Source organism: Triturus cristatus, chromosome 4_1, assembly GCF_964204655.1.
Source record: "Triturus cristatus chromosome 4_1, aTriCri1.1, whole genome shotgun sequence".
Classification (NCBI taxonomy): domain Eukaryota; kingdom Metazoa; phylum Chordata; class Amphibia; order Caudata; family Salamandridae; genus Triturus; species Triturus cristatus.
Genome location: NC_140585.1, coordinates 1325843011 through 1325857496, shown reverse-complemented (window position 1 = coordinate 1325857496; position 14486 = coordinate 1325843011).

The following is a 14486-nucleotide window of genomic DNA, read 5'->3' as shown; positions in this document are numbered from 1 at the left end:
AACAGGATCCATGATGCAGAAACGTGGAGAGGTGTCTCTGACTCAAGTTTCTCGTGCCGTAGTTGTGTTTCCGCCATCTCGGATAAGCTGGTTTTACCGCCGCGTTCCGATGGCCTGATTGATCCATCGTGATCTGTTGGGCAGTCAGAGCGTCCTTCTGCACAGCTGCCTTTCTCTACTGGCTCCCTCTGGCACTATTGCAGAACAAAATTTCTACCGGATCTGGAAACCCTGTGACGGACAGAAAATGGGCTATATTTGCCCATTGTAATATGGCGGTGGTGATGACCGCCATATCGATGTTTTTTGCCACCACCAGCTCAGCGAGGTGCCTATGACTGCCATCATAATCAGCCCCCTAGTTCCCAAAGTATAACCACCTAATTTTCCAAAAGTTTAGCCTACTTCCTTTTTGGGAAGAGTTTCTTGTGGTGGGAGAATTCTCCCAAAGTCATTGTGCTCCTGCCAACTGAGACTAACAATGATGAGAAATAAATGCACTTTGATATACTGCTCCCTGGTAAGAACTAAGGCCCTGTTTTATGTGAACTCTGTGATATTTATCAAGGGGAAGCAACAGGGTGCAAAAGTGATGCTACCCTTATGATGCAATTTATGAAGCCACGCAAGGCCCCCTTGCATGACCCTCAGTAGCTTGATAAATCCAGAGTAAACGCAATGCAGTGTAAATTGCTGCATAGTGTTATTCTGCCCCAGAGAGTAATTCCATGGGTGGTGCATGCTTTTTCCTAGGAAACACCTATGGTTTTGATGCGTTCCCAGATTTACCATAAGTGGTAGACCTGGCAATGAGCCAAAACTGCTAGGCCTCCCTAGCTCAGGGGTAACGATAAGAAATGTGTTTATTTCTCATCGTTTTCGCCTTTCTATGTGGATTGTTTTTCTGCAGGAATGCTGCTTTGCAATGCAGGCACCCTTACCCCATGGTGCAAGAGTGCCTGTGTTGGCGCTAGGCGCCAAAGCTGGGAAAAGGCAGGAACGCTCCATTTTATGCTAAATCATTCCTGCCCTTTCTCTATCACGCAGTGCAGTGCAGCAACGTGTCTTGCTGCGCTGCATGATATGATGATAGATATGTCCCCAATTATTTGTGGGTAGTATTTATACTGGATACATCGAAGATCACACATCAGTTGTAAGGAAAATTGTTCTCCTTGGGTTTGTGATCATGGATGGCAGGGAACCCACAGCCACCACTGAAGATGAGTGACGATTTTAGTTATTTTCATTGTGCAAAATTCTGGAAAAAAAAAATTTGGGGAATGTTTTTAAATGCATTACTCGACAGAGAGAGAGAGGCAGTTTTTCATTTATGGTTCCTTTGAACTCCTTTTGTTAGTCTGTGTTCTATCTTTATTGGTGGCCATCTTAACTGGGGAGAAGTCTATTAGTGCAAGGTTCTCATTTACTAATGGGTCATGGTAGCAAGGAGTATAAAAAATAGGCTGCTCTGCGTCCGTGAAGTGGGTTCATCAAGCAGGCAATAAAAGCTAGCCGTATGTTCCTGTCCGTGTGCTAGAGAAACTTACATCTACAAAAGCTGCCAAATTTGAAGCAGAATTTAAATGTTTCATACAAGAAACCAACTTTTTATTGCCTCTAAAGCTCAATCATCATGATGTAAAAAGCCCTCTTTTAACTTACTCATATAATCAACGTTCTGCCTCATTTAGACCGCATTCATTGCCATTAGAACTTTTAATTATAGTGCAGCTTTAGGTCAAGGCTCCTAAACTGACATATGGTACTAATCTTTCCCCATCGAAATATAACATTGATAATGCATTAAAAGTACCTGCCTTGTTCATTGTAATGCTAGATCGACCTTGCCCATTGGCACCAGATATCTGATTTACTGGAGAGTAACCCTAACGATTTTTGTTTTCTAATGGAAACGTGGCTAGAAGTACATAATAACCCTGTTTACCTAAATTTGTGCGGAAGAATTCGATTATTTATGTCATCGTCTGAATCAATAACCAAGACTGAGGGGTCCCATTTCTAGTACAATCACAAGTTTGAATTCAAGTTGACCGATGTATTGATGATTGTTAGAAATTGGAGAGTTAGTTGAAGAGGGTGAGAATCCACTTCAAATTATAATCAGCAATCAGGCTTAATTTAGAGGTAATATGTAAAGTATTTATTCAGTACTCAAATAATTTTGACTGAAGACACAATGAACAAAAAATCCCAAACCAATTTAGAAAAATAGGGAATGTTTTAATAAATAAAGTTACACTAAAGCAACAAAAATTCAATAAGTAGAACCAGAGATATGGAGCTGAAGCAGGGATTGACAATGGAGGGTTGCTGCAGAGCAGAGTCCCAGTGCAGTTATTGACCAAGGCTGGAAAGTTCAGAGCAGGTCAAGTCTGAAGTCTTTGCCCAGGAAGATCTCAACATTCGTATTGCTACTTGGCATCCGTCCCAGTGAAGACCTCTATGTTCGCCCTGGCACAATTTCCTGAAAATCATATCTCCTTCAGCAAGCAACCATCAAGTAGAGGCTGACCAATGATTCACCATCAACAGCTGTGGACATGACAGCTGCAGCTTCGTTGTGCCAGCTTTTGCTGTGTGGTCAGGAGTACACTCTTAAACCAGCCAAGGATTAAGGACATAGGAACACCACTTGAGGGTTTGGACTCCCTCCAACAGAGGCCAGCAGCAGGCTACTGGGAAGGTCCAGTTAGAACTTGTCCACTCTGCAGTTTCAAGGAGCGAGACCTCTGGCATTTTGTTATGTCCCTGTAGTTCAAAGTGGGAGGTCAGCTAGCTGACCCTTGGAGTCAAATCACTTGGTTTCTAGACTAGCAGGTCCCTCTTCCTTGAGGTTCTTTAGACAGCATGGCAGTCCTCCTTCTGATCCTCCACTGATCTAGAGTATTCTGAAGAGGGAGTGCCACACTTATGCCCTATGCCAGTCAGTCGGTGGAATTAACTACCGGCCAATGGGATAAAAGTTTACAGGGATGACCTATCAACGTTTGCAGCACTCCATGCATATTTTACTGAAAACTAACCTCCAGTGCCCTTCTCTACCTAAATACAACATGCCAGAATCCTTCTTTCACTAGGCAGATCTCCCTATGCCCACCCAAATGGTGTGGCTATGATAATAAGCAAACCCTCCCTTGTGGTCACTCCAAACCAGTTCTGAGGGACCACCCCCCCCCCCGGATTTGGAGCCAAGCTAACTTGGAAGGCAAAGAGAGTCAGGCCTTAGTGTGAGCTACATCTGCCAGTGACAGGATAGGTAACCTCTGATTGACCTAATTTGAAGTGACCACTTTGCAATAATATTTCTAATTTAATGGTCTAAAAGTCAGCTAAACAACATAGTTATTGAAACTTTTGTTGACTGCAAGTGGAAATTATGCCGCCCTGAGGCCATAGTAGATCAGGCTGCTCATAAGCTTACCAGTTGAAACAAACCTTTCAATTATTATATGGCTCAAGAAATACAAAATTTCTTAAATAAAATGCTAATAGTGTTTCTTTGGTGAAAGAGGATAGGAGCACACTGCCATCACATCTCAGCGTCATTACCTCTAGGATTCTTGGTCAATGTAGTAGATTGTTTTTGGCTCAGTACAAATTTAGAAATGTTAAATGGCTAATGCCATATTTTTAGTAGCGTATCCCTAGACACGTGTTTCTGGATTCCTCCGTTATCAGAAGAGAAAAGTTAGTAGATTGCTGGACATGCTGCCACTTAATTTTCACAGGCACAATTCCACTAAGGGCAAGCAGGCGCTCTCAAGATCGTCAGCTCAAGCGGCTCGAGGTAGACTTTTAAAATGGGGAAAGGGGATAGGAGCACACTGCCATCACAACTCAGCGTCATTACCTCTACGCTTCTTGGTCGATGTAGTACATTGTTTTTCGCTCAGTATAAAGTTCGAAATGATAAATGGCTAATGCAATATTTTTAGTAGCGTATCCCTAGACATGTGTTTCTGGGTTCCTCCGTCATCAGTAGGGAAAAGTTAGTAGGTTGCTGGACATGCTGCCACTTAATTTTCCCTACTGATGACGGAGGAATCCAGCCACGTGTCTAGGGATACGCGATAACAAATTAAGGTATTAGCCTAATATTACTACAAACCTTGTACTGAACTGAAAATGATGTACTACATTGACCAAGATGCCCAGGGGTAATGACGCTGAGACATGAGGACAGTGTGCTCCTACCCCCTTTCACTGTTTTAAAGGCTCCCTCGAGACACCTGAGCTGACTAGCTTGGGAGCTCCTGCATGCCCTGAGTGGAATTATGCCTGTGAAAATTAAACTGCAGCATTTCCAGCAACCTACAACCTTTTCCCTACTGATGACCGAGGAATCCAGAAACACATGGTTAAGGATATGCGATCATAAATTAAGGCATTAGCCTATTATTACTACTAACTTTGTACTGAACTGAAAATGATGCACTACATCGACCAAGATGCCTAGAGGAAATGGTGCTGAGACGTGATGACAGTGTGCTCCTACCCCCTTTCCCTCGAGCCGCCTGAGCTGACGAGCTTGGGAGCGCCTGCATGCCCTGAGTGGAATTATGCCTGTGAAAAATAAGGGGCAGGATGTCCAGCACCCTACGACCTTTTCCCTACTGATGATGGAGGAATCCAGAAAGACGTGCCTAGGGATAGGCATTAGCCTATTATTACTACGAACTTTGTACTGAACTCAAAATGATGCACTACATCGACCAAGATGCCCAGAGGTAATGACGCTGAGATGTATTGACAGTGTGCTCCTACCCCCTTTCACTGTTTAAAAGGCTCCGTCTAGCAGCCTGAGCTGACGAGCTTGGGACCGACTGCATGCCCTGAGTGGAATTATGCCTGTGAAAATTAAGCGGCAGCATGTCTAGCAAACTTCAACCTTTTCCCTACTGATGATGGAGGAATCCAGAAACACGTGTCTAGGGATACGCGATAACAAATTAAGGCTTTAGCCTAATATTACTACAAACTTTGTACTGAACTGAAAATGATGCATTACATCAACAAGATGCCCAGAGGTAGTGACGCTGAGACGTGATGACAGTGTCCTCTTACCCCCTTTCACTGTTTAAAAGGCTCCCTCGAACCGCCTGTGCTGACGAGCTTGGGAGCGCCTGCATGACCTGAGTGGAATTATACCTGAGAAAATTAAGCGGCAGCATGTCCAGCAACCTACGACCATTTCCCTACTGATGACGGAGGAATCCAGAAAAAGTGTCTAGGGATACGCGATAACAAATTAAGGCACTAGCCTATTATTACTACAAACTTTGTACTGAACTGAAAATGATGCACTACATCGACCAAGATGCCCAGAGGTAATGACGCTGAGACATAATGACAGTGTGCTCCTACCCACTTTCACTGTTTAAAAGGCTCCCTCGAGCCGCCTGAGCTAACGAGCTTGGGAGCACCTGCATGCCCTGATGGGAATTATGCCTGTGAAAATTAAGCGGCAGGATGTCCAGCAACCCACAACCTTTTCCCTACTGATGACGGACGAATCCAGAAACACGTGTCTAGAGACACGTGATAACAAATGAAGGCATTAGTCTATTATTACTACAAACTTTGTACTGAACTGAAAATGATGCACTACATCGACCAAGATGCCCAGAGGTAATGACGCTGAGACGTGATGACAGTGTCCTCCTACCCCCTTTCACTGTTTTAAAGGCTCCCTGGAGCCGCCTGAGCTGATGAACTTGGGAGTGCCTGCATGATCTGAGTGGAATTATGCCTGTGAAAATTATGCAGCAGCATGTCCAGCAACCTACGACCTTTTCCCTACTGATGACAGAGGAATCCAGAAACACGTGTCTAGGGATACGCGGTAACAAATTAAGGCATTAGCCTATTATTACTACGAACTTTGTACTGAACTGAAAATGATGCACTACATTGACCAAGATGCCCAGAGGTAATGACGCTGAGACGTGATGACAGTGTGCTCCTACCCCCTTTCACAAATAGTGTTTCTTTGTTTACGTTAGATGAATTTTACAAAACTTTCCAAAAACATAAGTTCATTCACCTCAGCTTTTTCCAGGAAAGCTTTGGGATGAGCAATCACGTGGGAAATGAAAGAAAGGGTGGTCTGAATATGCAATTTTCCCCTTCAATTTTCATAGGGAATTTAGAACAACCCTATAGCCCAAAAGGCTGAACAGAACTACACCAAATTTGGCAGAATGTATATCTTTGCCCAGAAAATGTGCTTTTTGCAATATGGTGTTATTTAGTTCAGTAGCTTTTGAGAAAATAAGGTTACAAATGTTTAGTTATCTCGGCCGAAGGGCTGACATTCAAAGATTCAAACCTTTTTGATAGGCTTGAGGATTCTAGTGTATTAGTCAGTGATCTGACCATGAGCAGTCCATAATGTCCTTCATGTAATCCTATGCATATCTGTTCCTGTTTTTTGGTGCCCCAATCTATACAGGGGTACCACCAACATGTTACAAAAGTGCTGTGGTCGGCTGCAGGGAGAGCAGCAGCCCCTAGAAATCATTTAATAAAATTAACCCTATGTTTCCTGTGGTGTAACTAACATTACTCCAGGAAATGTCGATGATGTTTATTAGCAGAGATAGAACTATTTCTCTTCAGCTGAGTATTGTAGTGATTCTTTGTGGTTGGACTTATGGCTGTATTATTTGGCCTGGATAGTGTAAAAACAAATAGGCTTGCCTTGTATATTGATGTGATAACTCTTTGCTGAAGCCAAAAGGCTTGTCTTGTACAGTGATGTGGTCACCCCTTAAAAAGCTAATAGCCTTGTCTTCATATAACAGTGTGGAGACCTCTGGACAAAGTGAATAGGTTTGCTTTTATATAATGATGTTGTGACCCCTTGAAAAAGTCAATAGGCTTGCCTTGTATATTGATGTTTCACCACTTACTTGAAAAAGCCAATAGGCCTGCCTTTAATATATTGACCAAGCCAGTAAATCTGCATTATTTAAAATTACACCCCTTAGTATCATGATGAGTACTCTCAGTGGCTGGCTGTGCTCCGGGGTGGGGGTTACCTCCCCCGATGGGGTTGGGTGCAGGGCGTGTGCACCAAAGGCCAGTTATGTTATAGTTAGGTATGGTAGTAAGATTAGCCTTTGTGTAAAAAAAAACCATTGAATTTCACTGAAAAAACAAAGGTTAAAGTGACGTTTTAAGTTAGGCTTGGTTATAATATCTTACATTATGTTAAAGAATTGTCAGTTAAAAATACAATTTTACACACAAAAAAACACTAATATTTACAAGTTATAGTTTAGAGAACAAACTATAACTTATGCCACAACACTGTACTGCTTATGACCTCAGAAGACACAACACCACGACATGCTCAAAGACATCCTTGATGACATCTCAAGTGACATCATTAATGACATCACTGTTGACATCATCCACTAATTTTCAGTTTAATTTACTCTAAAAAACCAGTACAGCCTTTGAAAAATGTACTTGTACCAGTCCCACCGTATAGCGCAATTTGATTGGCCAGCCACAACTTGGAGGAAAGTTTTGCCACAGTCATTACAGGACTTATAGACTCAGCCCTGTGTCCTGAAAATGTTTTGAGTAAATAGCATCAGATGGCTGGGTTCGGATACCCTGACCCCAGGCACTTGAGATTGAGACCAGATGGAACCCCAAGGGCCAAAAAGCAAAACAATTTTATTTTTATCTTGTGAGCACGGTGGTACTCCACTGGACCCAGCGTGGCCCTAACTTGACAGAATGGGAGATGTTCCCTAAAAGTAGAGTTCTTTCCTGCTCCTGTTACAGCCACCATGAGCAGGAGAGAACATTATTCTCTGAATTTGAAGTGTATTTTAAACCGACAGACAACAACAATTGGCTGCATTTCAATAGTTTCCACCCCAAATCACTTTAGGAACATCTCCCTCCGAGTAAGTTCTTTAGAATAAGAAGAAACTGTACCGATAAAAAGGATTACAAAAAACAGGCATGGAAACTAACTATGAAAGTACAAGGCTACGGTACCAGGTATCCATTTTCCATGAAGCAAAAAAGCAGGCGCTACATAACCCCTTTGACCAACTCTTACAAGCTTTCAAGAAACAAGAGAAAGATAGATTGATGTGAAGTACGTGTCACGGGTGACTGATGGAATATGACCAACATGTAGCATCATATTCTGTTTTTATACAATATAATATTTTGTGATTAGACTGGTCACCAACAACCAGTTGGATATAGATTACAATACTCTTCTTTAAGGGCAATAAACAAATCTAAAAGTGACTAAAAAAAACAATACCTCCAGATTTACAACATTTGTTATTAAGTGATTAACCAGGTTGGCTACTCAAATTTGTACAAACGTAGACTGCAAAACAAATGCTTCATATTCCACATAGGGGTATAAATTCACATATTCTTTGCTAAAAACATACACAGTCTTGCCCCTGTTTCTGATATCCCTTTTCAGGCTAATAAATAATTAAAGGTTATATTTTACATGAATTGAAATAAGGTTCTATCCATAGACAGATATGATCTCCTCAATGGAAAAAGGAACCACAGCTCCCATCTGTGCAACCGGTCTCTCACTGACCTCATACGTCACTGTGGAACAGTACCTGTCATGAATGCACCACCCAGTCCACAAGCTGCAAGAAGAGCTGCAAGCGGTATGTCTTCCATAAAAACCTAGACAACACACCCATCAGTTCGCAAAAAATGGCAGAAAGAGGACTAAATAGGGGGAACACCTTAGCTTTAAAGTCCACTTCTGTAGAGTGCTTGCAAATGTGTGTCGTGTGAATTGGACAATGATCGCCACTACTTTCACTGTGCAAATGCTAAAAGTGCCCTCCTGACTGTAGTTGTGCATGGAAAGCTTTGGGGTGATCCGTCAAGCTGGGCAGAGAAAAAGGGGGATCAACAAAAGTGCATTTCCCATGTTGATTCCCATAGAGATTTCAGACATGATTACAGCCCAAACTGCTGAACGGATTTACAGCAAATTTGGCAGAAAGTAGATCTTGGTCCAGGGGAGCCCTTTTTGTGATCTTGTGTAAATCCATTCAGTTGTTACTGTGATATTGAAGGAAAGCACATTAGTATATCCAGGGACACTGACCCTCCGCAAACCTTGCCATTTTTGCAGAGACCTGATTGGCTGCCAACACTTCAACCAGGACGTGCTGGCAATCATTTCAATGCATAAAAATAAAGAGAAGGGGGCAAGGTAGAGGTACCCTGACCCACTAGGCTTGGTTGTGGGGTCCTTCAAGGACACAACCAGGGCCAAAAAGCATTTTTGTTAATTTTTCACTGTGAAAATCAAGACAGATTCATGAATTTGCAGCAATAAAAACAAAATAAGGGTGGGCTCCTGTGAATATTTTTCTTTTAGCCCCCTCGTGGGCCAGGTCATGGGGGCATGTATAATATTAAGAAATGGGGCCCCCCTCCCCAAGGCCAGTCTAAATCCAGGGGACCACCAGCTCCCTGTTTCCTTCATGCAATGAATGAAGCATATTTTTAGAGCACACTGCTACTCAGCATGAGTGTCCCGGTGCTAATAGTCAAGAACTAACAGACCTGACAACCACACCTAGCACTGGAAGAACAAAGTTTTAACACATTTCTTTAAAACAGCCAGGTCAGCCATAGATCTGAGAGAAGCTGGGAGTTGATTCCACACTTGAGCTCCCAGGAGCATGAAAGATTTGTCCCCAGCTCTGGCTAGGCATATTCCTAGGACACAGGCCAGGCCCATGGAGGATGACCTCAGGGATTTGACAGGCAAGTAGTGGCTAACTCTTGCACTGAGTTAGTCGGTGCCCATTCTGTTAAGGGCTTTAAATAACAGTACCAGTGCCTTAAACCTGATCATTTTACTCACAGGGAGCCAGTGTAATGCCTTATGGTGAGGGGGCATGTAAGTCCTGGGCTTGAGCCTAAGGACCAGTCTGGCCGTGGCATTTTGAACCCCTTGGAGGCACTGGAGGAGATCACTTGGAAGGCCCAGGTACAGAATGTTTGCTTAGTCCAGCCTGGAAGTAACCAGAGCCTGGACCACGGTTTTCCTGGTGTCGAGTGAAAGAAGAGGTGGAACCTTTCTCAAAAAACATAGCATGCCATAGCAGATGCACACCACGGACTGAACTTGAGGTCTCATTACTGTAGATTGAGCCGAAAGATAGCCAATAATGGAGGGAGGTCGCGTAGCGCATCTCCTTAGGCCTTAAAAGGCCTGGGTACCACCACCTCCGCAGGCTTGCCAGGTTAATGAGAGGGGGGCAGTCTGGACCCCATCCTGTATTTGAAATTGGCCTGGGGACTGCCACCCCCCCCCGGGCTGGCCCTGTGGAAAAGCTGGAGCCACTAGTGGCCCTAGGGACTGACAAACCGCAAGGGCCGGCTCTGTACCCACGGTGCCAACCCCTGGGACATAGTTTTTTGCCCTAACTTGTCCAGAGCTTTGACAGCAGGAAAACTGCTCCCACTCACTGGGAGCAGAGTTTTCATCTGTTTTCCTGCTCGCAGTCAAGCAGGCAGGAAAACAGATGAAAGGATTGCTCCCTCATGCAGGGAGCAGAATTCTTGGCTGCTCTCTACATGTTGGAACAATTCCTGCTCCCACCGAAGGCAGGGAGCCGGCAGCATCTGCAGGGGCATTGATGGTACCCCCATGGTCACCAACTTTGCATACAGGGTGCCCTTAGAGGGCTCCAGGGCACCCAGCATGAAGAGACCGGTCCCCGTGGAATAGGGTCCCTGGGGCCAAAGTCAGTACGGGCAGGGAGGCTGCTCCTCCTTCAGCTGAGTGAACTGGTATGAATGAGGCTCATGGAATGTCCTTTCCGCCCTGCATTGCCATTAGACCTGGACTCGAGAACTGGTGAGGACGATGCAAAGAAGGGTGACACCTGAGCTCCACTGACACCATCCACATCTCTCCAACAACACTTCTGGTTCAGCAGGAGCTGTGATCAATATGCACTGCAGCCAGTGCAGCTGAGTTCCAGCCCAACACGACCCACTGCCATTGATCTCATCTGTTTGAGTTATAAAAGCTATTCAACTGTAGCAGTCGGGCAGCACTGCACAATCAGTGCCGTCAGTACAGTGCTGCACTCTTTCTGCCTGATATGGGTTGCACGCATCCACGCTGCTTTCTTTAGAGTACTTCTTAAAGGGTGGGGTTCCCAACTTGCTAGTCTGCCTAAGCGCGGGTGGTGTTATGAGGTGCTATAAATGCACATCATGACACCACACTAAAATACACCACTGCACGAAAATGAATTAATTTAACCGCTGATGCATCGAACTTGGCAGGGCTGTACGAGTATGTGAATGTAAAAAATCACCTGGAAGCTCTGTCCATTTTGGCTCCACCCCATCCACCTTTGTAGTAAGAAAAAGTCTTCCCATCTTTTGCCAGGATGATGGATAGCTTACAAAAAGGCCCCTCAGCGTTTCTTGTCAATTTTTGTGACACGTTCTTAATGCCGAGAAATATTAGGACATCTCCTCCAAACAAAGACGCAGTTACTTCATATACTTAAGAGGAAGTACCCTTGTTTAGTGGAGATTCTAAATTCACTGAAGAAACCAAAGGTTACAGATACATTAAAGTTAGGAAATAACATTAAAAAAACACAGAGATTCATTGAAAAAAACAAAGTTTACAGGGATGTTATAGCTAGGAAATAGATTTAAAAAACCTTAGATATTCACTGAAATAACCAAAGGTTACAGGGAAATGATAGTTAGGCTCACATTTCACACACACAAAACCATAGAAATTTACAGTTACCGAAGCCAACTATAACTTACACCCCGCAATGCACTGCTTATGACTTCACATATTACATCACTCATGATGGGGTCAGTGACATCACTAATGACATTTCAAATGGCATCACACATAACATCACTGATGACATCATCCAGTTCGTGAAAGGGTGATAGTATTTCTAATATATGTCATCTGAATGGCTGTGAGATTGCGTGAAGCTGTTTGTGAATGGCTCTGTGAGTAGCTTTTTTATTATTATTATTATTTATAGGTGTGTGAGTAGATGTCTTGGTGGTTGCATGGGTATGTGAGTGGGTGTGTAGGTGGCAGTATTTGAGAATGAGTGGCTGTGAGTATTGTATTCAAGAGTAAACTGGTATGTGAGTAATTTTATGGGTGAGTGAGCAACTGTATTGGAGAGTGAGAGGGTGTGTGAATGGCTGCATAGCTGAGTCAGTGGCTGTCTGTGTGCCAGCATAGGTGTGTGAGTATGTGTGTGAGTAGCTGCATGGGTGACTTTGTGGCTTACGCTCATGTGATTTTGAAAAGGCAGCCCAAGAATGTGTGCAGAGATTTGCTAAAAGAGGGTATGACCCCATGCTCTTGGAGAATACATTAAAGAAAGTGAAAGGAATCCCTAGGCAACATCTTCTTACAGATAATTCAGTAGCCAAATGCAAGTCAGTCAAAACACAAGAGGGCAAGTTTAGGATGCTCACCACCTACTCAGCAAAAGCAAACCATTTGAAACGTATGCTTAGAAAAAATTGCCATATTTTAAAAACTGACAATGTCATAAGTGACGACATTCCAACATATCCGTTGGTGACTTTTAAGAAAGCTCGATCACTGAGAGATAAACTAGTGAAGAGCCATTTTGAGAAAGAATTCCACGGGCTGGGAACCCTGAGAGAAATGCGGGTTTTTTTCCCATGTGGGAAATGTAAGGCTTGCTTGAACAGCAAGAGGGTCCTCTCCTACAGTATCCCAGATGTGAAGATTAAAAGACCGATCAATACATTTATCACCTGCAGTACCCCATATGCGGTGTGCTGCCTGAAATGCCCTGGCGTCCTATGTTATATAGGTAGTACAATACACCCCTTGAAAATCCGAAAACAAGAGCACCAAAGGGCGATAGTAAAAAATTATGTGTCATATACAGTGGCGAGACATTATGCCGAAAAACATGCCAGCAATAGGAACCTATTACAGTTCTATGGTTTAGACCATGTGCCTGAAAACATCAGAGGGGGTCACAGGCTGAAGAAACTGCGAAGGTTAGAGTCACGCTATATTGTGGACTGTCAGACAAAGTCCCCGAGGGGTTTAAATAGTGGGGAGGAATTAGCATCACACCTGGGTATTTGACGGGTAATTTTCAGTATATGCAAAAAGGATTTAACAGGACATAGAAGTATTGTGTATAAAATTGAACTGGTTTAGAGGCCAATTGAGAAGAGAAACGTGGAGAAAATGAATTGGTAATTGGTAATTGATTATTTGTGATTTTTTGAATTTGTGGATGAATTGCTGATTAGATGTTATAATTGGGGTTTAAGAACAAAATGAAATATAGGAACATGCAATAATGAGGAAATGTGTGTCCATTAGTAGAAAGGGACTTAAGCCGATCCACGGAAAGATGAATTCATTTGGAGGCAACAAGAGAATTTCGCCGTAGATGGGCGTAGTGACTGTTAAACACCCATACAGGGTAATGACAAATATGTTTAGCAATTTGGTATTGATGTACTGCTAAAGCCGATACACGGCATGTAAAGACGGCAAATTATGATCATTAGCTGAGTGATTACGATAAATAAGAATCGAATATCAAAGGCTGCAAACATTTGTATTAACATTGGTGAAATGAGTATACCCATATTATTGTATACATGTTTCCTCCATTGAACTGTAACATTACAGAAAGTAAGCAATGATGATGAATGGATACATTGCACACTACAAAATGGCGCATACAGCGGCAATACTGACTAAGTCCCTTTTTGTTTGTGACACATAGTTGTAAAGCATATATAAAAAGTGGCGGCTTCCCGGTGCGTCGACAAACACCGAGGAAGGCAGGTCGCCGAAACGCGTTTGTTTGTTTTGAAATAAAGATCCCCAGTGAACGTCTCCCATGAGTGCTTACTTCTCTTGGAACCTGGAGAATGAGAGCCGAAGTAATTTCTGGATTGCACCGCCACACGTAGAGGACCCGCCCGTGAGTGAATTCCAGGCTAGGTGCAACCTGAGCGCATATATATATATATATATATATATATATATATATATATATATATATATATATATATATATATATATATATATATATATATATATATATATATATATATATATATATATTTCAATTTTGTATTTATTTTTTTCACTGAAAAAACCATAGGTTTCAGGGGTGTTATAGTTAGTTGGACATTTCACTCGTACAAAACCAGTGAAATTCCCCCGTTATAGTTAGTTCAGCTAACTATAACTCGCACGCCCGCAATGCACTGCTGATGACGTCACATATTACATCACTCATGACATGGTCAGTGACATCACTCATGACATCACTGATGACCTCAAATTTCTAAGGTTTTTTAAATGCTAATTTCTAACTATAACATGCCTGAAACCTATGTTTTTTCAGTGAATTTCAAAGGTTTTTTAA